Below are 22,264 nucleotides of genomic sequence, written 5' to 3'. Positions count from 1 at the left end.
TAGTATGCAAAATTTGAATATTAGTGCTCTGGATTTACTATGCAAGTTGCTAAATTAATCACTATTGCTTAGGGTTAAAACTCGTAACAACCCAAGTCCTAGTAGTCAGTCGTGAACACTTACGCATATAAACATACTTCACGGGGAAGGTAGTGATTGCTAAGAGACTTGAAAAAATATATTGTCTTCGGCCCAATTAAGGTAGAAGTATTGAATTTCAAGGACGAAATTCTTTTTAAGGGAGGTAAACTGTAACACCCCGTACTTTTCAGTACTCGGGTGTTACCATGATAACCTGATTTAGTAAAAACACAATCCCAATTTATGTGAACATTCACACATTTTAGCCTAAACTCGACCATTAGGGGTAACCTGCATTCATAGATTGAGCCATATGACCCTCTATGCATAGGATCAGTTGTTAGATCTCCACTTATACGGTCTTTTGGGCATGTGGAACTAGTAAGGAGAGTGTTTGAAACACTTGCGTTTCTGGCTCACAAGATATGACCATTGGAATTATAGATCAACTATGGGATTTGAGGTATATCATTCGACTTAGGCCTCGCATCATACAATGATGGATCTGATAATCAAAACTAGTCACTAAATTCATCTAAGTGACTCTTTGACCGTCGATGAACCGTTCTAAGATAATCCATACGTTCAAACACATGATCAATCATTCAATTGAGAAGTCTGTACGATTAATTGTAGAAATGATTGTCGAATTTTCCCTAAATCAGGTTACAAACTAGTAGGCATGCTAATGATCATATCTAGAAAGAATCTGACCATTGGACCAGAGAAAATTCACAACTAAAGTCAAATATTTTGAGGCATGGCCCACTTGGACTTTAGATTGGCCTGATCTTTGGTTAGGGGTCCTAGCTGGAACTAGGAGACCTGATGTATGGGCCAGATTCCACATAATATCATTGTGGGCTCCACTCTGAGGTGCATGTACATGTGGTGCTCATGCACCTGCGCTACACTAGACTAAGGAAACCCGGTCAATTGGGTTTGACCCAATGAAAATGGCAATAGACAGGGAGTCGTTCCCGCCCACGCTCATTTAAAACAAGCTATCCCCGTGCGTTAATCTGTGGCCCACCTCCATGATCGGCTCAACCAATCCAAATCGTCCATCTTATGGAGGACCCAAATACATTCCATCCCTGCCCGGTTTCACCTGTTGGATCGCACAAGTGTGCACACAATCTCAAGCATAAAACAGCTACGTGCGACCGATCTTTCTAAGAATAATGGGCCCCGTTCGTCAATCTGAATCGTCCATTGGGTGGACCAAGATCTCATAAGATTAACCTCGATGTCTGATAAGGGCCATGTAGATGAGGGGCATTAATCCATTCATATGATCGGGTTACTCACCATGTAACTAGCTGGGATTAGTGGGGTTGGGAGCATTGAGAAACTTATTAAAATAGCCCTATTTAAGCTCTCTTTTAGCTAGTAAAGCCCATTGAAAAGAAAGGAAAGAGAAATGAATTAGCTAGGGCATCGCTCCTCCCACCACATTGGGTCGAGTCAGCTCAATACTGGCTGAGTGATTTCGGCACTATTACTAGGACAGAGAGAAAGGAAAAGAAAGGAAAGAAGAAGAAGGGAAGAGCAGAGTGGAGTGGAGGTTGCCACCAGAATTTCACTGATGCACTCGTCACGTGACACCAAGTTGCTAGAATGAATCCAACTCATCGTTGAGTCAAGAATGACTCAGGTGCTAGTTTGGTCCTTTTTTGGGAGAGTGAAAAGGAAGGAGAGAATAAAGAAGGAGAGGGGTGGTTGCTGCCCCAACCCGACCTAGCCGAGTCGAGCGCGACTTAGATGTTGACTAGTCCAAGTTGCTAGACAGTGCAAGAAGAGAAAAGAAGAGAGAGAGAGAGAGAGAGAGAGAGAGAGAGAGAGAGAGAGAGAGAGAGAGAGAGAGAGGATGGTGCGACTGCTACTGCCGCACCAAGTCGGGCTAGGGGGAGTTATAGACCGAGTTGAGTATGGTCTGGTCTAGCAACTGCTGGTTGGTGTAGATAAGAAGAAGGGAAAGAAAGAAGAGAGGAAGAGAAACATGAAAAGGAAAGGGAGAGAGTTGGGCTGATGACTATTGCACCAACTTGACTCAGTCGAGTCAATCATAACTCTGTCGCTGGTTTGGTCCATATTTTGCTGGACACTCTAGCAATAAGGGTTGCACAAAGAAGAAGGAAAACGAAAGAAGAGGAGAAGGGAGAGAGATAGGGAGTCAGCTAGCTCATTGCCAAGTTGAACTGAGTTAACTCGGCTATCTTGCAGGTTTAATCCATATTGGGGCCATGTCGGATGAGTCGACAGCTAGGTGAGCTGAGTCTCTAGTTGTATTCTATTGGTATTTAAAACTTTATTTAGGTTATTGACTTTCTTGTATTGGTTGAATATAGAAATTCTATAAAGACTACTTTATACACCTATTGTTGAGTCCAAGTCGAGTTGGTGTGGACTCTGAGATTGGATTTATGCAAATTGAGGTGATCCGAGCTAATTTCATTTTGTATCGATCAGGTGAGGACTCTCCCTTTGAGCTTCCCACTTAAATTAATTAATCTGGACATAGATGATATTTTGATTTCTCTCATTGAGTTACTTACCTCACTATTGAATATGTTAATTTATGGAATTATTTCTTGTGTTAGAAGATAGACATCTCTCTTTTATTATAGCAAGCATAAATGATTTAATGATAATATGCTATCTTTACTTGTACATTTGTTAATTAACTGTATGTTTACTGCTTGTGATTAAGTGATGGAATGAATGAAACGTGTCATGAACTTACCATCTTGCGGTCTTATTTGACTTATGAGGCTTAGATTGCATATTTGCCTTATATGGCTTGGATTGCACATTGCCTTACATGGCTTGGATCACATATATTGCCCCACGTGACTTGGATCGCTTATTTGCCCTTCGTGGCTTTGATGGAACATTGGCGCCCTTTTGTGGCTTGTTGATCATATTTGCATATATTGTTGATTCTCGAGTCATTATGCGGAGTTCGTTATGATTTTTGGGTGGAGCTAAAGTTTTTTTTATTGATTTTCTAACCATCTTGTGAAGTTCATGCGATTTTCGAATGACGCCAGAGTTCCTATGTTGATTCTCTCTTCATCTTGCCGAGTTCAGTCGTACCATGATTTCCCGGTGGAGTTGAAGTTCGCTTATCGATTTTCTAGCCATCTTCCGGAGTTCACATACGATATAATTTTTGGGTGAAGTAGAGGTTTGTATGTTATTTTCTAACTATCTTGTAGTGTCATTCCTACTGTGATTTTCAGGTGGAGCTGAAGTTCGCTTATCAATTTTCTAGCCATCCTGCGATGTTCGCATACAATATGATTTTCGGGTGGTCTAGAGTTTGTATGTTGATTATCTCTTCACATTGTAGAGTTTAGTTGTACTATGATTTCCGGGTGGAGCTAAAGTTCGCTTATCGATTTTCTAGTCATCTTTTAGAGTTCACGCATGATATAATTTTTGGATGAAGTAGATATTTATATGTTGACTCTCTCTTCAGCTTATGGATGAAGTAGATATTTATATGTTGACTCTCTCTTCAGCTTATGGAGTTTAGTCACACCATGATTTCTGGGTGGAGCTGAAGTTTGCTTATCGATTTTCTAGCCATCTTGTGGATTTCATGTACGATATGATTTCTGGGTGAAGCAGAGGTATAAAAGTTAATTTTTTATTAGCCTTACGGAGTTCACTTGTACCATGATTTTTGGATGGGCGGGAGTTCGCTTATCAATTTTCTAGCCATCTTGTGGAGTTCACGTACAGCGTGATTTTTGGGTAATAGAAAGTTGTATGACTGATTATTTGACTACCTGGACACATTCACTTGCATTGCAGTTACTATTGTATTTTTATAATGATGAGGTTATGTTGATTAGCTTAAGTTTTAAGCATATGATCATGATTATGAATTGCACTGTTTAATGTATCTATTCTCATAACTTATGATCTATCTTGGATTATGAATGATGAGTGTGTAATCTTAAGGGGTACTCTTCACTGCGATAGCCATTGTTGTTATCATACCATAACAGTTGATGCAGGTGTAGAGCGAGCCGATGCTATTCACTGGATTGCTAGAGCAGATCGGGTAGTTGAGGAGCTAGACGAGGTACTTGCAACCCATATTGAGCTCCATCATTAGATGATAGATTTCTGTTTTTGTTTAATGAACTTGTTATTTGGGATTGTATAAGTCCTGTATGGGCACTACATTTGGATCTTTATGATGATTGGAATGTTTTTATTAAATGCATGGTTTAGCCTGCCAACATTTGTTGCTAACTATGATTAATGATAAAGCGGTTTAAACTTACACTGAATTATAAAGGCTAACACTTAGGTTTTTAGAAAACGAGTAGTATACTCGGGTTTCGAAAACCCGGGGCATTACAAAGCTCTAGCTAGAAAAAAGTGTACCCAAGGGCACGAATCGTCCTCATTGTGACATGCCAAACTTGAACATAATATACCATAAGTTGGTGAATAGCGAGAACCCAAACTGCACCACTTGATCATGAATGTGTACATTGCGTCTTTCAAATTTAAACTACACATATATGGACAATTTGGATCATGAATGTGTACACAAAATATAGCCATAACTACTTACTTTTGCATTGCATCAATTCCATTCCATGATGTTTAAAGGTAATGCATACATATAATTTTTTTTAGTAGTATTGGAATTTGTGTTGTTTAAGATCATGACATCAAGTTGATTTGAAACAAGTTTAGATAATTTATTTTATTAGAAATCACACATTATTTCATAAGAATTATGAAATGTGAAAGAACATTGAAAAATAGGTGGGGTGACTAAGTCCCCTAAGTTGGAAGTCCCTAAAGCATAAATAGGTGGGGCAGTCTAGACCCTTGGGTTATAAGCCCATAAATCCCAAATTGGTACCATTTGGACCTCCATTGATCGAGGTCGAGTGGGTGAACAGGATGAAATGTTCAATAGGACACTTATGCAAGTAATGTGGAGTAATAGTTTGGCGAGCAAATTAATGGTCACCCGTTAATCGAGGTTGGTGGTTGAGCATATTTGTGTGCAACAAACCAGTCGCACTGGCCAGGTGGGTTTATTTCTAAGAGTTAGGCCAAGTGTTCAAAGAAATCAACGATACTGATGCCACATCCCCCATTCATGAATTATATTTTTAAAAACATTACTTTTTCATACCTTTGAATTTCTATGGTCTCTTGCAAGTATATTTGTTTTAATTTGTTTTTGGAAAAGAGCTATATAGAGGATTACTCACTAAGTTGTTTGCTCATTGAAATTTATGGTTGATGACTTACTGTTGAGGGTCGAATATTGCATAGCAGACCCCAATTACTGCCTGATTTTACGTACACGATAATGCCCAATATTATAATTTAATCGTGTTTTGGTTGCAGGATGTAATAAGGAGCTTTGATTGAGAAAGAGTATTAAAAGCATGGATTTAACACTCAAGCATCACCAAGGCATTGGACGGGACTCCATGGGACCAAGACAGAGGATTTACACGCCAGAGATCAGAGAAATTCCAGCCACTCACTTTAAACAGGCCTGAAAGACGTCCATAATGCAAGATCACAGGGTTCCCACCATCTGATCGGCTCCAAACGTTATACATGGCCTGAGGACCATAAATGAACTGTACACGTCAAATTTGAACCCTTGGATCTCTATGGAAGTGGCCCAACTGATAGATCAATCCATAAACCATTGATTTTGGGCCCACCTGATCTTTGGATATACCTCAATTTCGGTATCAACCCCTTAAATTAAATGAAAAAGAGGATGGACGGATCAGATTTCTCACATGCATCAAGCTGAGACCCACCGTGCGTACGTGGGAGTGCACATGGGCTGTGCACTTACAGTGCACCGAGCAAAGGAAAAAGGGTCAACTTGAGTTTGACCGCAAGTTTCCACCCGCAACAGAGTCCGCCTCTGTTTACAACAGACGAACGAGCTGTCCGCTTGAGATCTTAGTGTGGGCCACCAACAGGATGATCTGGACTATCCATTTTTTCAGAAGGTTAAACTGACTGTACACATGAGGTTTTTCCTAATCTATGCTCGCATACACAGGAAAATACCGTTCAAAAGCAGGTTGAAAGACAATATGAAAAATCATGTGGACCACACCAAAACTCGACAAAAACTAGTCCATTCCGACCGTAAAATCGAGAGAAATCTGATGGACGAGGTGGATTTCATCAAAAACATCACTACGGGGCCCACCGAACACATCAGCACATCCGCGTAGGCCTTACACGCGTCCGAGAAAATCGAAAATTGCGGGCAGTTGCGAGCCGCCGTCCGTGATCGGATCGATGATCCACACCATTCAACCTCTTGAAAGGGTGGTCCTAACTCTATCCATGATGTCAGTTTCGAAAGAATTGGACAGTCAGTCGAGTAATCCAAGTTCAAAAGCAGGGTGTTTTCACTCCTTTCTGCACACGCGGCTGTTGCTGCGGAAGTTTATAGGAAGGTGGGCTACACTAGCTTCTCTCATGGAAGATTGCTTGGACGTGGGTTGCTTGGGAGGAGAGAGAGAGAGAGAGAGAGAGAGAGAGAGAGAGAGAGAGAGAGAGAGAGAGAGAGAGAGAGAGAGAGTTATTTGGTTTTTCATTTTCCTTTCTTCTTCTTTTTGTTTTTTTTGGATTTAGCCTAATCATGCCCGTGATCGGCTAAACCTCTTAGCTAGGGCTAAGAGGTGAAGCTTGTAGTGAGATGGGAGACTCTATTTTTTTGATTTAATTATTAAATTATGAATTGAACTTGATTGTGGTTTGATTATTAAGGGAATGTTTTTAGTTTTTAATGGTCTGTTGTGATTGAAATTACAATGGGTCTGCGATAGCTTTGAGCATGTTCCTTTCCTTTTATGTTTATGACGTCAGGAAGCCATGTTGTTCACCATCGTCTCCTGGGCATGGTCGAATGACGGTACCCTTCCTAAACTTCATAGCATGATGATTGGTTGGTAATTAGTTTAATTCTATTGTTTGCTTTGTCTCCTGGGCATGGTTTGGTGATGGAATCCATTCTAATTCATATACCTTTCATCCCTTTCAAATTATATCAGAGGAAGTTCAGTTTAATTTCCATGATTCTTGAAGCAGGCCTAAGATCTCCCTGATCTCTACAAGTGGATCCTCTGAATCCCTAGTTTCTTATCTCTAATTTCTCTTAAGTGTTACATTAATCTCTCACCATCATTCATCAATTTATATTTGATGTAAATTTCATCTTAGGCTAGTTCTATTTCTACCTAGTTTCAGGTAACATACAAGTAACAGTCCCTTGGGATTCGACCTCGGTCTCACCGAGTTTATTACTACATCACAACCTTATACTTGGGGAGTGAACAAGTTTTTGGCGCCGTTACCGGGGACTGACGGTTGCGATTCTCTGAAATTAATTAGGTTTAGAATTAGTTTAAGATTAGAATTTTACTAATTTTAGTTTTAGATTTTTATTTCTAGAACTAACTTGTTTTCCTGTTTTGTAGGATCCTGACATAAACTTCTAAATTGGTAATCCCTTTCTAATTCCTCTACTTTTTCTATTTTTTGAATTAGGGTTGAGTTTTAGAAATTTTCTAATTCTAGTATTTTTCTATTTTTAGGAAATAGTTTATTTTTAGAAACTTTCCTCTTTTGTTCTTAGAAACTAGGTTAGTTATTTCCCTTTTTAGAATTTTTTTCTAATTTTAGAAACTAACTCATCTTTCCTTTATTTTATTTTTAGAAACTTTCTAATTTTAGGTTTGGATTTTCTATTTTAGAAACTTTCTAATTCTGGGTCTTCTTTTAGAAACTAACTTTTTATTTTTAGTAACTTTCTAATTCTAACTCTTTTAGAATCTAACTTTGTTTCCTAATTTATTTTTAGAAATTTTCTACTCGTAGACTTTTTGTTTAAAAAACTAACTTTCCTATTTTGTAGGCTTTTAAGATAGAAATTTCTAATTCGGTATGCTCCTTCTCTACTTTCTATTTTCCAGATCTCTTTTAGTAACCTACTTTCTAGTTTAAGACTTTCCTAATTTATTTTAGAAAATTTCACTTTCCTTTAGGAATTTCTTCTTTTAGAAACTAGTTTACTTCTATCTTTCTTTTTAAGGATTTTCTAAATTTTAGATCTTCTCTTTAGAAACTGACTTGTTTTGTTTTCTTTTGCAGGTTTTTAAAATTTTTTTTTTTTTTTATACATAGGGCTTCCAATTTCGTAACTTCTTTCCAACCCTCTCTTTCTTTCTAGATTTTCTTTTCCTTTCTTAGGATTAGGTTTCAAATTTGATTGAGGGCTTTGAGTGTTTCATGTCCAAGTGGGCCCGTGACAACACTCAACGTCTCCTGACTGAAGGAGGATTGGTTGAGGGGTTAACTATCCATCGCAGGACTAGACACCACTCGAAATCCCCTGAGTTAATTGAAGTGATGGCTGAAAACCACTACCCAACCTAGGGTGGAAGACATTTAGGATGAGAAGGAGGTGCATCAAGCACCCTTGCCTCATACTTTACGAGATTATTTACAACCAACGGGGGTGAGTATGCCCTCATGCATGATTTTTCCTGAAAATGCAGGACATATGGACATCAAGGCAGGGGTTATCCAACTCCTTCCGAAGTTCCATGGGCTTGAATCTGAAGAACCATATCTACATTTGAAAGAGTTTGATGAGATCATAGCCACTTTATATTTTCAAAATGTGTCTGAGGACACAGTCAGGCTGAGACTCTTTCCTTTTTCCTTAAAGGAGAAGGTTAAGACGTGGTTACATTCACTGCGTCCTAGATCCATTGGCACATGGAATGATATGCAGAGGAAATTTATAAAGAAATTTTTTTCATATCATAAAATGATTACCCTTAGAAAAGCAATCATGAACTTCACCCAAAAGGAGGATGAAACATTTTACCAATGTTGGGAAAGGTTCAAGGATTTGGTCAATTCATGCCCACAACACGGCTTTGAAATGTGGCGCATCACAAATTTTTTCTATGATGGACTGACATCTTCCATGCGCCAAATAGTCGAGACAATGTGTAATGGAGAATTCATTAATAAAAATGTTAACGAGGTATGGGATTACCTCGATAGTCTTGCTGAAAAAACACAATCATGAGACTATTACCCAAAATCGAACACCATGTCTAGGCCGACTCAATTAAAGGAGAAAGGTGGATTGTATCTCTTGAAAGAAGAGTATGATCTCAGGTATAAAGTGACTACGCTCATAAGGAAAGTTGAGGCCATGGAAGGAAAGAAGGATAAGGTTAATGAAAGTGTTTGCGGCATTTGTGATTGCAACATTCCTACAACTGAAAATTGTCCTACAATACCCGCCTTTTGAGAAGTGTTGAATGAACAATCCAATGCCATAAATAATTATCAAAGACCTTTCAATGGACCGACCTCTAATACGTACAATCCTGGTTGGAAAAATCATCCAAACTTTAGTTGGAGAAATGGACAAATTGCTACCCCTCAAGGTTTCTTCCATCAAAATCCAAATCAGGGAAAACCTCAAGAAGAACCGGTTCAAAATTCCATGCAAGAGTTGACCCAAGTAATGCGAGATTTTATGTAAAAGATGAACTCACGTATGACGGTTATAGAAAAGGGGATGCTTTCTACACAACCGCTCCCCAATCCTAAACCGCATTACGAGATAAGTGATCCCAGCTCTTCAAATTGAAGGGGGCACGCTAAATCCATCACCACTCTTAGGAGTGGGAAGATCATTGATAAAACCCTTCCGGTTAGGCCCAAAAAGCCTCAAGAATCAGAGGAGGACAACAATAATGGATCTAGTGAGGCCCCACAAAAATTAGAACCGAAACTTCTAGAAAAGCCAGTTGCTCCATTTCCTCAACGGTTGGTCACACCAAAACCTCTATCTAACTCTCAGGATATCCTAGAGGTGTTGAAACAAGTGAAAGTCAATATTCCTCTACTTGATTTCGTAAAACAGATACCTTCATATGCCAAATTCCTGAAAGACCTATGCACGACCAAATGACGACAGAGTATTTAAAAGAAGATCTTCTTGATCGAGAAAGTGAGTGCCATCCTAAAGCAAGACGTGCCACAGAAATTCAAAGATCCTGATAGCTCAACCATATCATGTGTAATCGGGGACCATCGAATTGATCATGCACTTCTTGACTTAGGAGCGAGCGTTAATCTAATTCCTTACTCGGAATACAAACAGTTAGGTTTAGGTGAATTAAAACCCACCCTAACCACACTACAACTTGCTGATCACTCTGTTTGTGTACCAAGAGGGATAATTGAGGATGTGTTGGTCAAAGTTGATAGATTTTACTACCCTGTAGATTTTATCATCCTGGATATCGAACCCATCAATAACATGAGCACTCAGATTCCCGTCATTCTTGGTCGCCCATTCCTTGCTACTTCAAACACAATTATCAATTGCAGGAATGGTGTCATGACTATGTCCTTTGGGAATATGAAATTGGAGTCAAGCATCTTTTTCAATAATGGTAGAAACTTAGAGGATGATGACGATTTCCACGATATTAACATGATTGACTCTTTAGTGGAAGATACGACACCTCTGACCTTATCCTCTGACCCTTTAGAGACGTGCCTGGCCCACTCCCATGATTTTGATGATGACATGATTAGGGAGACGTGTGCCTTGCTTGATACTGCACCGGTACTTGAAGTTAACCGGTGGAGGCCACAATTTGAAGAGTTGCCCCAAACTGATGTAATGCCTCTACGTCTAACCTCAAGCCACCAAAGCTTGACCTAAAACCTTTGCCCTCTGATTTGAAATATGTCTATTTAGGTCAAGATGAGACATACCCGGTGGTGATCTCTGCCCACCTGGAGAAAGAACAGGAGAGTATGCTCATATCTACTCTCATTGAGCATAAGGGAGCCCTTGGATGGACGATAGCGGACCTCAAGGGAATCAACCCCTCGATTTGTACTCACCATATTTATCTTGAGGATAATGCTAAGACCACTTGGCAATCACAATGTAGACTAAATCCAAACATGAGGGAAGTGGTTAAGGTCGAGGTTCTTAAACTATTAGATGTGGGTATTATATACCCTATATCCGATAGTCAATGGGTGAGTCCAACTTAGGTGGTTCCTAAGAAGTTCGGGATCACCATCGTAGCCAATGCCAATAATGAACTCGTGCCAACTAGAGTTACTACTGGTTGGAGAATGTGCATTGACTAAAGGAAGCTGAATACCGTCACGAGGAAGGACCACTTTCCTTTGCCCTTCATTGATCAAATCTTGGGAAGGCTAGCTAGTCATTCCTATTATTGTTTCCTTAACGAGTATTCGGGCTACAATCAGATTGAAATCGCCCCTAAGGACCAGGAAAAAACTACATTTACATGTCCCTACGACACCTTTGCCTATAAAAGGATGCCATTCGGATTATGTAATGCCCCTTTCCACCTTTTAGCGATGTATGATGGGTATTTTTTCTGACATCGTGGGAAAATATCTAGAGGTCTTCATGGACAATTTCTCTGTTTTCGGTTCATCTTTTAGCGAGTGCTTAGAGAGTCTTAAATGTGTGCTGAGAAGATGTGAAGAAAAGAACTTGGTACTTAATTGGGAGAAGTGCCATTTCATGGTTCATAAAGGAATTGTCCTTGGACATATTATCTCGTCCAAAGGAATCGAGGTGGATAAGGCAAAAATCGATCTTATCTCTAACTTACCTCCAGCCAAGAACATTAGAGACGTGCGATCCTTCTTAGGACATGTAGGATTTTACAGGCCATTCATAAAGGACTTTAGTCTCCTCTATCGTCCTTTGTGTAATTTATTTCAAAAGGATGCACCATATGAGTGGATTGAGACATGTCAGGAAGCTTTCACTAAGCTTAAGGGAATCTTGACTAGTGCACCCATTATACAACCACCCGACTGGGGCATTTCTTTTGAACTTATGTGCGACGCGTCTGATTATGCTCTTGGGGTGGTTCTAGGCCAGCGAAAAGATAAAAAACCCTACGTTATTCATTATGTGAGTAAGACTCTAAATCCTGCCCAAGTGAACTACTCGACTACGGAAAAGGAACTCTTGGCCGTAATGTTCGCTTTGGACAAATTTTGGTCCTACTTGATTGGATCCAAGATCATTATATATACTAATCACGCGGCGCTCAAGTATCTTCTGTCTAAGAATGATGCTAAGCCCCGCCTAATACGATGGATCCTCCTACTCTAGGAATTTGACCTAGAAATAAAAGATAAAAAGGGAGTAGAGAACGTAGTGGTTGACCATCTTTCTTGCCTTAATCCCTCTGATTCCCTTGAAACGACACATATCAATGACATGTTCCCTGATGAACAATTGTTCAGAGTCTCCTATTCACCTTGGTTCGCTGATATTGCTAATTATTTTGCCACAGGTTCCATACCGACACAGTGGACTGCACAAGATAAGAAGAAATTCTTTACCAAGGTGTGCAACTTTTTCTCGGATGATCCATATTTATTTAAATACTGCCCAGACCAGATCCTAAGGAGATGTGTTCCAGACGATGAGCATCAGAGTGTTATCTCCTTCTGTTACTCACAGGCCTATGGTGGTCATTTTTTGACTAAAAAGACCACGGCCAAGATTTTACAGTGTGGCTTTTATTGGCCCACTATGTTCAGGGATACTCATGAATTTTGTAAGGCGTATGAGCATTGTCAGAAATTGAGAGCATTGTCCTGTCGAAATATGATGCCTTTAAATCCCATCCTTATCATAGAAGCATTTGATTGTTGGGGCATTGATTTCATGGGACCATTCCCCCAATCTTTTGGAAATCTATATATTTTGCTCGCTGTAAACTATGTCACTAATGGGTTGAAGTGATTCCGTGTCGGAATAACGACCATCGCACGATCATTAAATTCCTAAAAGAGAACATCCTTTCTCGATTCGGAACGCCTCGGACTATCATTAGTGATGGGGCTCACACTTTTGTAATAAGCCATTCGAGAGTTTAATGAAGAAATATGATATCTCTGATAAGGTAAGTACCCCATATCACCCACAGACAAGTGGGCAAGCGGAGATTTCCAATAGGGGGATCAAACACATTTTGGAGAAAACGGTTAACCCTGACCATAAGGATTGGTCAATCCAATTGACTGATGCCTTATGGGCTTACCGTACCGCGTTTAAAACCCTTATTAGAATGTCTCCCTTTAGACTTGTCTATAGGAAGGCTTGCCACTTGCCTGTGGAGTTAGAACATAGAACCTACTGGGCAATAAAAAAATTGAATTTCAATCTGGACAATGCTGGCCCGCTACGCAAACTTCAGTTGAATGAACTCGAAGAAATCCAAAATGACGCATATGAGAATTCGAGAATTTACAAGGTCAGAATGAAGGCGTTTCATGACCAACGTATTCTGCGAAAATCATTCACACCTGGTCAGAAAGTCCTTTTGTATAATTCTCGATTACATCTCTTTCTAGGTAAGCTTCGATCTTGTTGGACTGGCCCTTACATTGTGGTCACTGCGTATCCTCATGGGGCCGTTGAGATAAGAGATCCGGACAATGGCAAGGAGTTCAAAGTAAATGGACATCGCTTAAAGCCATTCGTCGAGAAATTTGATTTAGAGGACATGTCCATACCTCTGACTGATCTTGTTTACCAGGATTGATCTCCTAGTCTGATGGAGGTATAGGTAGGTTTTCTGTTTTCATAGGACTAGGGTAGTTTCCTTTATGCTACTTTAAGATAGATGTTAAACTTAGCGCTCCTGGGAGGCAACCCAGCTTTTCATTCCATTTCATTTTCCTTGTTAGTTAGTTCAATGTTTGTGTGTAATATTGCTGCAAACCCTCACGAGACTACAACTCGTCCACTAGGGGCAACCTAGGGGTTTAAAGGCTTGTTGCATACGCTAAATGCAATCGAGAGCACCTGCGAAAGTGGTGTAGGTAGGATTATATTTTTGTTATTTTTGTTTTACATTTGTTGGTTTCTCTCTTGCTAACTCGCTTCCATGCTAAGATCCTTGTTGAAAAGTCTCTTGATTTCTTCCTCCAGGTACTATCTTCCCATTACTTCTCATTTACTTTTGTTGTCTCATGTGCAGTGCATGCTCATATCTTTCACATTGAGGACAATGCAGATTTTAGGTTAGGGGTGGGAGATTAGGTTTCTTAATTAGTGTTTTCTTAGTCTTGAGCAAAAATTGTGAAATTTTTTAATTTTTTTGGACTTTCTTGTGAATTCGAAGTGATTTTAACAGCCATCTAGGGCACTTGGAATTTCAAGATACGTGATGTTGGTAATTTAAGACGCTTGGATTCAGTATCTGTTAGATTTCATAGTTAAGTTTGAATTGTTAATCCAGAATTTGAAGTTGTAAACATTGATTAATTTATGATCTCACATGTCACATCTCGTTTTCACATTAAGGTTTCAGTTTGATATTGAAGGATTAACTTGGTACTCACTAAGCATGAAAGGAACCGGCCTGAGAAAATTGAAAGGATTGGGCGAATAATCTTCACCATAGGTTTGCTCCCTATAGGTGAAGGTTCAATTTCCCAAAGTAGCCAGTCGGAAAGGGGTAAGCAATGGTCTTCACCATAGGTTTGCTCCCTATAGGTGAGGATTTAATTTTCCAACTTGGCATTACTTTTAATAAAATTAAAAAAAAAGGGAATTTATGAGGCAGGTTTTGGTTCAAGTTTTGGTTGTCATGAATTCTCTTATTGGTTACCAATGATATCAAGAAATAGAGAAGTGAATTTTAATGATGATAAGTCGAGATTAGACTATACACCCATGGAACTTAATGTTTAGAATTGTTCTGATTGATGGATTAATTCTTTGAACTCGACTATAAAGTTATCGTGCGCTCGAGTCCAGGAGATAGTAATGCCCAACATTCATGAATCATAAAATTCTAGGATCTGGATTGTTTTTCAAAAATCATTTGATTTTATAGAAATTGTCCTGTAATTCTCAACTTATTTTTCGCATAATTTGCTCGAGACTAGCAAAATGCTGGTTAGGGGTTGTGTTGAGGGTCGAATATTGCATAGCAGACCCCAATTACTGCCTGATTTTACGTACACGATAATGCCTAATATTATAATTTAATCGTGTTTTTGTTGCAGGATGTAATAAGGAGCTTTGATTGAGAAAGAGTATTAAAAGCATGGATTTAACGCTCAAGCATCACCAAGGCATTGGATGGGACTTCATAGGACCAAGATAGAGGATTTACACGCCAGAGATCAGAGAAATTCCAACCACTCACTTTAAACAGGTCTGAAAGACGATCACAAGGTTCCCACCATTTGATCGGCTCCAAACGTTATACATGGCCTGAGGACCATAAATGAACCTTACACATCAAATTTGAACCCTTGGATCTCTATGGAAGTGGCCCAACTGATAGATCAATCCGTAAACCATTGATTTTGAGCCCACCTGATCTCTGGATATACCTCAATTTCGGTATCAACCCCTTAAATTAAATGTAAAAGAGGATGGACGGATCAGATTTCTCACATGCATCAAGCTGGGACCCACCGTGCATACGTGGGAGTGCACATGGGCTGTGCACTTGCAGTGCACCGAGCAAAGGAAAAGGGTCAACTTGCGTTTGACCGCAAGTTTCCGCCTGCAACAGAGTCCGCCTCTGTTTACAACAGACGAACGAGCTATCCGTCTGAGATCTTAGTGTGGGCCACCAACAGGATGATCTGGACCGTTCATTTGTTTCAGAAGGTCAAACCGACCGTACACATGAGGTTTTTCCTGATCTATGCTCACATACACAGGAAAATACCATTCAAACGCAGGTTGAAAGGCAATATGGAAAATCATGTGGACCACACCAAAACTCGACAAAAACTAGTCCATTCCGACCGATAAATCGAGAGAAATCTGATGGACGGGGTGGATTTCATCAAAAACATCACTACGGGGCCCACCGAACACATCAGCACGTCCGCGTAGGCTTTACGCACGTCCGGGAAAACTGAAAATTGCGGGCAGTTGCGGGCCGCCGTCCGTGATCGGATCGATGATCCACACCATTCAACCTCTTGAAAGGGTGGTCCTAACTCTATCCATGATGTCAGTTTCGAAAGAATTGGACAGTCAGTCGAGCAATCTAAGTTCAAAAGCAGGGTGTTTTCACTCCTTTCTGCACACGCGGCTGTTGCTGCGGAAGTTTTTCACGCACGCCGAATCCAGCCTCTCCACTGACTCCTGCTGCTGTTATAAAAGGAAAGGAGTGCTGGAAGAGGAGGGAGAGGGATTGAAGGCTTGGACTGGACGTGAGCAGAGAGAGAGAGAGAGAGTTATTTGGTTTTTTGTTTTCTTTTCTTCTTCTTTTGTTTATTTTGGATTTAGCCTAATCATGGCCATGATCGGCTAAACCTCTTAGCTAGGGCTAAGAGGTGAAACTTGTAGTGAGATGGGAGACTCTATTTTTTTGATTTAACTATTAAATTGTGAATTGAACTTGATTGTGGTTTGATTATTAAGGGAATGTTTTTAGTTTTTAATGGTCTGTTGTGACTGGAATTACAATGGGTCTGCGATAGCTTTGAGCATGTTCCTTTCCTTTTATGTTTATGACGTCAGGAAGCCATATTATTCACCATCGTCTCCTGGGCATGGTCGGATGACGGTACCATTCCTAAACTTCATAGCATGATGATTGGTTGGTAATTAGTTTAATTCTATTGTTTGCTTTGTCTCCTGGGCATGGTTTGGTGATGGAATCCATTCTAATTCATATACCTTTCATCCCTTTCAAATTATAGTAGAGGAAGTTCAGTTTAATTTCCATGATTCTTGAAGCAGGCCTAAGATCTCCCTGATCTCTACAAGTGGATCCTCTGAATCCCTAGTTTCTTATCTCTAATTTCTCTTAAGTTTTACATTAATCTCTCATCATCATTCATCAATTTATATTTGATTTAAATTTCATCTTAGGCTAGTTCTATTTCTACCTAGTTTCAGGTAACGTACAAGTATCAGTCCCTTGGGATTCGACCTCGGTCTCACCGAGTTTATTACTACATCACAACCCTATACTTGGGGAGTGAACACTTGCACGTTTGGAATAAATGCCAAGTAACTGAAGATTTGATTTATTTTATTTGTAATTTATTTAAAGTATCATATAATAAGTAGAAGTTGAATTTTATTTAGTGTGGATGATGATTTTATTTATTTTAAAATAATTTATGGAATGATGATTTCCTTCTTCGGATTATTTTATGTGCATGCGTGATGAAATGTCTTTAACTCATAATGTAAAAGACAAATACGTCCTGTCTTTGGTATGACATCTAGGTCATGTACACTCAAATGTCCGGTTCGGGGCACGATAGATTGGTATCAAAGACTAAGTTTTAGATTCTATGAAGGACCTAGGGTTGAAATTTGTAAAACTTAAGACAAATTTTTAGGATCAAAATTTCTCTTACTTCTAAGAAAACAAAAAATCCCAAAATTTCGAATATGAACTCATTTATCTCCATCATTGTAGATCTTGGCTGGAGGAATGAACAAGAGGCCCACCTAGAGTGCATCAACATCTGGTGTCGTAGAAGATAACTCGACCATAGGAGAAGTGATGTAGGTTCTTGGAAACATAGCCAACATTCTAACTCAACAAATCCACCACAATATGAATAAGCCATACATAATCACAAATCATGCCTCTCCTTAATAAGGGATCCCAAGAGTGTCGATGAAGTCGACTAAGACGAGGATGAGACCAATCAAGTATAGCAAGGGGTAAGCCCCTTCCATCAGGACCCTCTGAGATTGATTGGCTCCGAGAGCTTTTTATGGAACAACTTAGGGCCATGGAAAGCATACTCTATAAGCAACATGGAGTGGATCCTTCGTCCACCAACTTCTGGGATCTCTGTCTGTCATGCCTCGAAATTCGGTACCCAAGTAGGACTACTCAAGACCCAAATCCCACGAGCATGACTCTTGGGCCACTCATATCACTCACAAACACCACATACATCCCATACATCTAATGAAACCTAAGGTTTAACAACCCCAAGTGCAGGGCTGCAATGTAGTAATAACTTGGTAAGATTGAGTGCTTCATGAGAGAATTATTCAATCAAAATCATATTCTTAAAGGTATTAATAACTAGTTTAACAAAATTATCGTTTGATTAGATATGATAGGACTTCGATTCCAATTGAATTATACATTGCATCGGTAAATTGGATATTGTGATTGATATGAATGGATTCTTAGACCCTTAGTTTTTTCTTTAAAAAAATAAAAATTTAAAATCATTTCCTTAAATCGCTGGATTAAAACCCTAGACAAACCTTTACTGTTAGACTAGTTCTAGTCCATGTTCTCCATTCTCTTGGAAAAGAAAAACTAAAACGATAAAGTAAATTTGAGGGGAAGAAGAAGAAGGATGACTCCGTAAAAGCTTCACCACCCATAGGTTTTTATCCCAAGCCTTAATTCGTACCTAAGAAAGCCTAAAACATCCCTTTAAATAGGAAAAATCTACACCAACTTAAGACCGATTTTAAATTTACACACTTTTGTTACACATCGGTCACATTGACTGAAAGTCAATTTCAAATTTACACACTTTTGTTATGCTTTAGTTGCACTAAATGTTGCCTTCGGTCGTAATGAATATTACTTCGATCGCATCCAATAAGTCTCTTAGTTGCAACTGAATTTTTTCAATATTCATTTGAAGTCTTTATCTCCCTTACGTCACACCGAACCTCCCTTCAATGTCACTGAACATGGCTTTAGTTGGACCTAAGCGTCCAGCTGAATTAAATCTAAAAATCAAATGTTGCTGCTGGAATGTTCTATGCACATTCGATCGGATCGAACCAACCTCAGGTGGGATCGAACAATGTGTTATTTCTATTTGATGTACTTTGTGATTTTTTCTACATTTTCTTCATCCTTTGTCCTAGGTTTTCTTGGATCTTTGGTATGCGAAATCTTCATTAATGACTTCCAAATCTCCAGTTCTTCATATGCTTCGGCTTTATCTCTTTTTGAGTTTTAATCTTTCTTTTAAGCACGTATTCTTCTTTAGGTCCAAAATCTAATCGCATGAAGAAAACATATATAATTAAATCGAATTAACACTTAAATACTAGGAAAGCTAATGTAATTGAGATGATAAATATGCAATATTTAGACATTATCAACATCCCATTCAAAAAATAAATAAATCTCTATTCATGAAAGAATGGAAGAATAATCATAATCACATAATTAACCAAAGTCCACGTATCCAATATACCTTAACTAGTTTATCAAACTAAATAACGACTATAAAATAATGTTGAATTACATCAAGTGTTTGAAAGTAAATTAAGTAAATCCTAAAATAATTAAATACAGGAAAAACTAATAATATCCTTTGAGTGCATAATACTCCAAGTCTGGACCTGAAAATATTTCTAAGAAGGGTGGGTTAAATGGCCAAGTGAAATGACCTCGCACATGCAAATTTAAAAACCACGGTTATATAAAATACATAATCAAAAGGATCCACTTCAAAGGAAAAAAAATCAGAAAAGTAAAGAACATGAGTTAAACATGCTCATGTCTTAGGATGCTATGGATGTAATGCATTAGAAAACTTCAACATGATGAATAATCTACATAAATTTTAGGGCCAAATGACCATCAATCTCAAATATAACACTTGTAGTGCCTGGCCAAGTATTCCAGTAATGCCCCACCCACCCGTACTCGCAATGAGGAGATCCATTTATGGCTATCCATACTATTTACAGTGTGTGGTAATATGTAATCTTGTACGCCCACACACTTGTACTCACAGTGAGGGACCCATTTCTGCTTTAGTTGGTCAAACTGCTACTTCGCTTGCACTCGCAATGTGCCAACATGTAACCATCTACTCCCACACACTTGTACGCAATGGAGACTCTAAAGGTACCAATGGGTTTTAAGGACTTTCACCCAATGGTCACGATTGCCTTACATGCTTATGCTTTTGGATACACAAAGGCTAGTGCACCACTATGCTTTTAGGGAATACTCAGGGCAGTGTACTCACTATTTTACCCAGGTTCCATGAGCAACTCATGATGCATGTACGATATCAACTCATGATGCATGTATTATATGCATATATGATTTCAACGTATTAAATTCTGTTTTTAAATTTATATAAACCATACACAAGCTTCCCATAAATCTACTATCATACTGTTCAATACAAGCTCTAAATTCACCATGTGTGCCTACATATAAAATTCTTAAACTAAATTCTTTTAAATCATTTTAACAATCTAATTTATATATAAAAAAAATTTAAATAGATCAGCAACCTATATAAATAATAAATTGAAATTTAGAAATGAAGAATCAATATACAATTCTCCTTAAATAATCATGCTTTCTCATGAATGATTGATCATACTACCATATACAACATAGTTGCATAAAATCTATGTTCTTTAAACTTCAACAATAAAATAATTAATTTAAATAAAAAATCTAAAATTTTAAAAGTTTTTACATAAATACCATAAAAACTAAATCTCTATACTATGTGTAGATTTTTAGACATAGTGCAAAATTTTGTGCTGTCAGAATTTAGTTTCCGTAATTTCTGTAAGGTTGAGATATTTTTTGTAATTGTTTAAAATTTTCAACAAAAGTCTTTGAAGATTACTGAAAATTTTGGTTATGTCCAAAAATTCCAATTTTTTGCATTATTATACTCATATCCTAATAACGAACGATCAGATAACTCCAAAATTTTGAGGAGATAGTGTAAAACCCTAATTTAGACTCTAGAATATAATCATAGTTTTTCCAGCAATATAATTAATCAAATATCATCCTACAATTGGAATTAAAAGGAGGAAACAAACGAAATTATTAAATTTAAAGAAATTAAAGAAAGATATGAACTCAAATATAAATGAGTTTATGAAAAGGATAAATAAGCATTATTTTGAGAAGTAAAATTCAAGAAAAAATTATAAAATGACAAGGAATCATTCCTTTGAAAATCTTAAAATTTTAAAAAAGAATTAATCACCTATATAATACACTTTCAAAAGAAAATGGATCAAACACAAAAGAAAAATGGCTAAGGGCTATTCGTCGAGGAAGTTTTGTAATTTAGGGAAGATACAAAAAAAATATAAATATCACAATGAATAAAAGGTGAATGGAATTAAATAAAAAGGAAAGTTGCAAAGAGACCATATGTAACGCCCTAAACTTCGGGGGTCGAGCCGTACTCGACTCCCGAGGTCCCAGGTGTCACTTATGCTTTCATGAGAATGTAAGAATTAGCAGTTTTCGTCAGGTATCACGACGGGCATGAATTTAGACCAAATAGCACTTCATGTTCCCAAATAAGTGATCCAAAACATATAAGCTAAATAGATAATGTACGCATTTGTTAAAAGTGCATAGCGAAAACTGGGCAGGATATGAGTACTTAGTGCAAAATACAAAAAAAAAAAAAAAAATGAAAAAAAGAAAAAAAAGAAATAGAAAAAGAAAATAAAATGTGTCCGCCCTAAGGTTCCATCAGTGCTTCAATGTTGCCCGACATCGGCCTTCCGAGCGCCTGGACGTAGGATACCTCCTCTTTTGAGTTCGCATATGCCTCCTCCAGTGCATCGGACTTTAGGGTACCTGCATCTAACATCGGGGTTTGTGTGGTGTTTTAAAACACCGTCCCAGAGTGGGAGTGAGTGATTAACTCAGTTGTTCCATTAACATTAAGCTGCAGATATTATCAATTCCACAAGCATGATTAATAGTAAAACACATTATCAAACAAATCCTAAGTACTTTCATTAGTGCACATGCATGCCACTATTGAATGAGGAATGTCCTCGCTTTCCAACACTCCCTCATAAGCGTCTCCGACAACCCATACGTTAATGTTAACACTCCCTCAACCTGCAACCCCTACTCCCTAGTTGTCATATCCTATGCTAATGCAATGTGATAGATGCTCATGTTAGTCAGGTACTTAATTAAGTCCGTTCATTGAGTAAGTTTTGGGAAGCCGAAATACCACTATTGAATCAATGGCCCTATCTTGATCCGTCTAGGTTTGTCAATCCCAAATGTGCATATACAATAGGCGAGTTCATGAATTTGAATTACTCACGGTCAATACG

At 38.4% G+C, this 22,264-nt stretch overlaps 1 non-coding gene across 1 annotated transcript; it reads right to left on the bottom strand.

Annotated features, from left to right (window-relative positions):
- Window positions 1–8,944: 8,944 nt before the first annotated feature.
- On the bottom strand, window positions 8,945–9,051 carry LOC131235766 (small nucleolar RNA R71). The gene has a single exon (XR_009166287.1). It is a non-coding gene; the product is annotated as a small nucleolar RNA R71 (small nucleolar RNA).
- Between the last annotated feature and the right edge of the window lie 13,213 nt (window positions 9,052–22,264).

The sequence above is a fragment of the Magnolia sinica genome, chromosome 19 (genome assembly GCF_029962835.1).
Source record: "Magnolia sinica isolate HGM2019 chromosome 19, MsV1, whole genome shotgun sequence".
Taxonomy (NCBI): Eukaryota; Viridiplantae; Streptophyta; class Magnoliopsida; order Magnoliales; family Magnoliaceae; genus Magnolia; species Magnolia sinica.
Note: the sequence above shows the minus strand (reverse complement) of the source record. Positions and strands in the feature narration are given on the sequence as shown.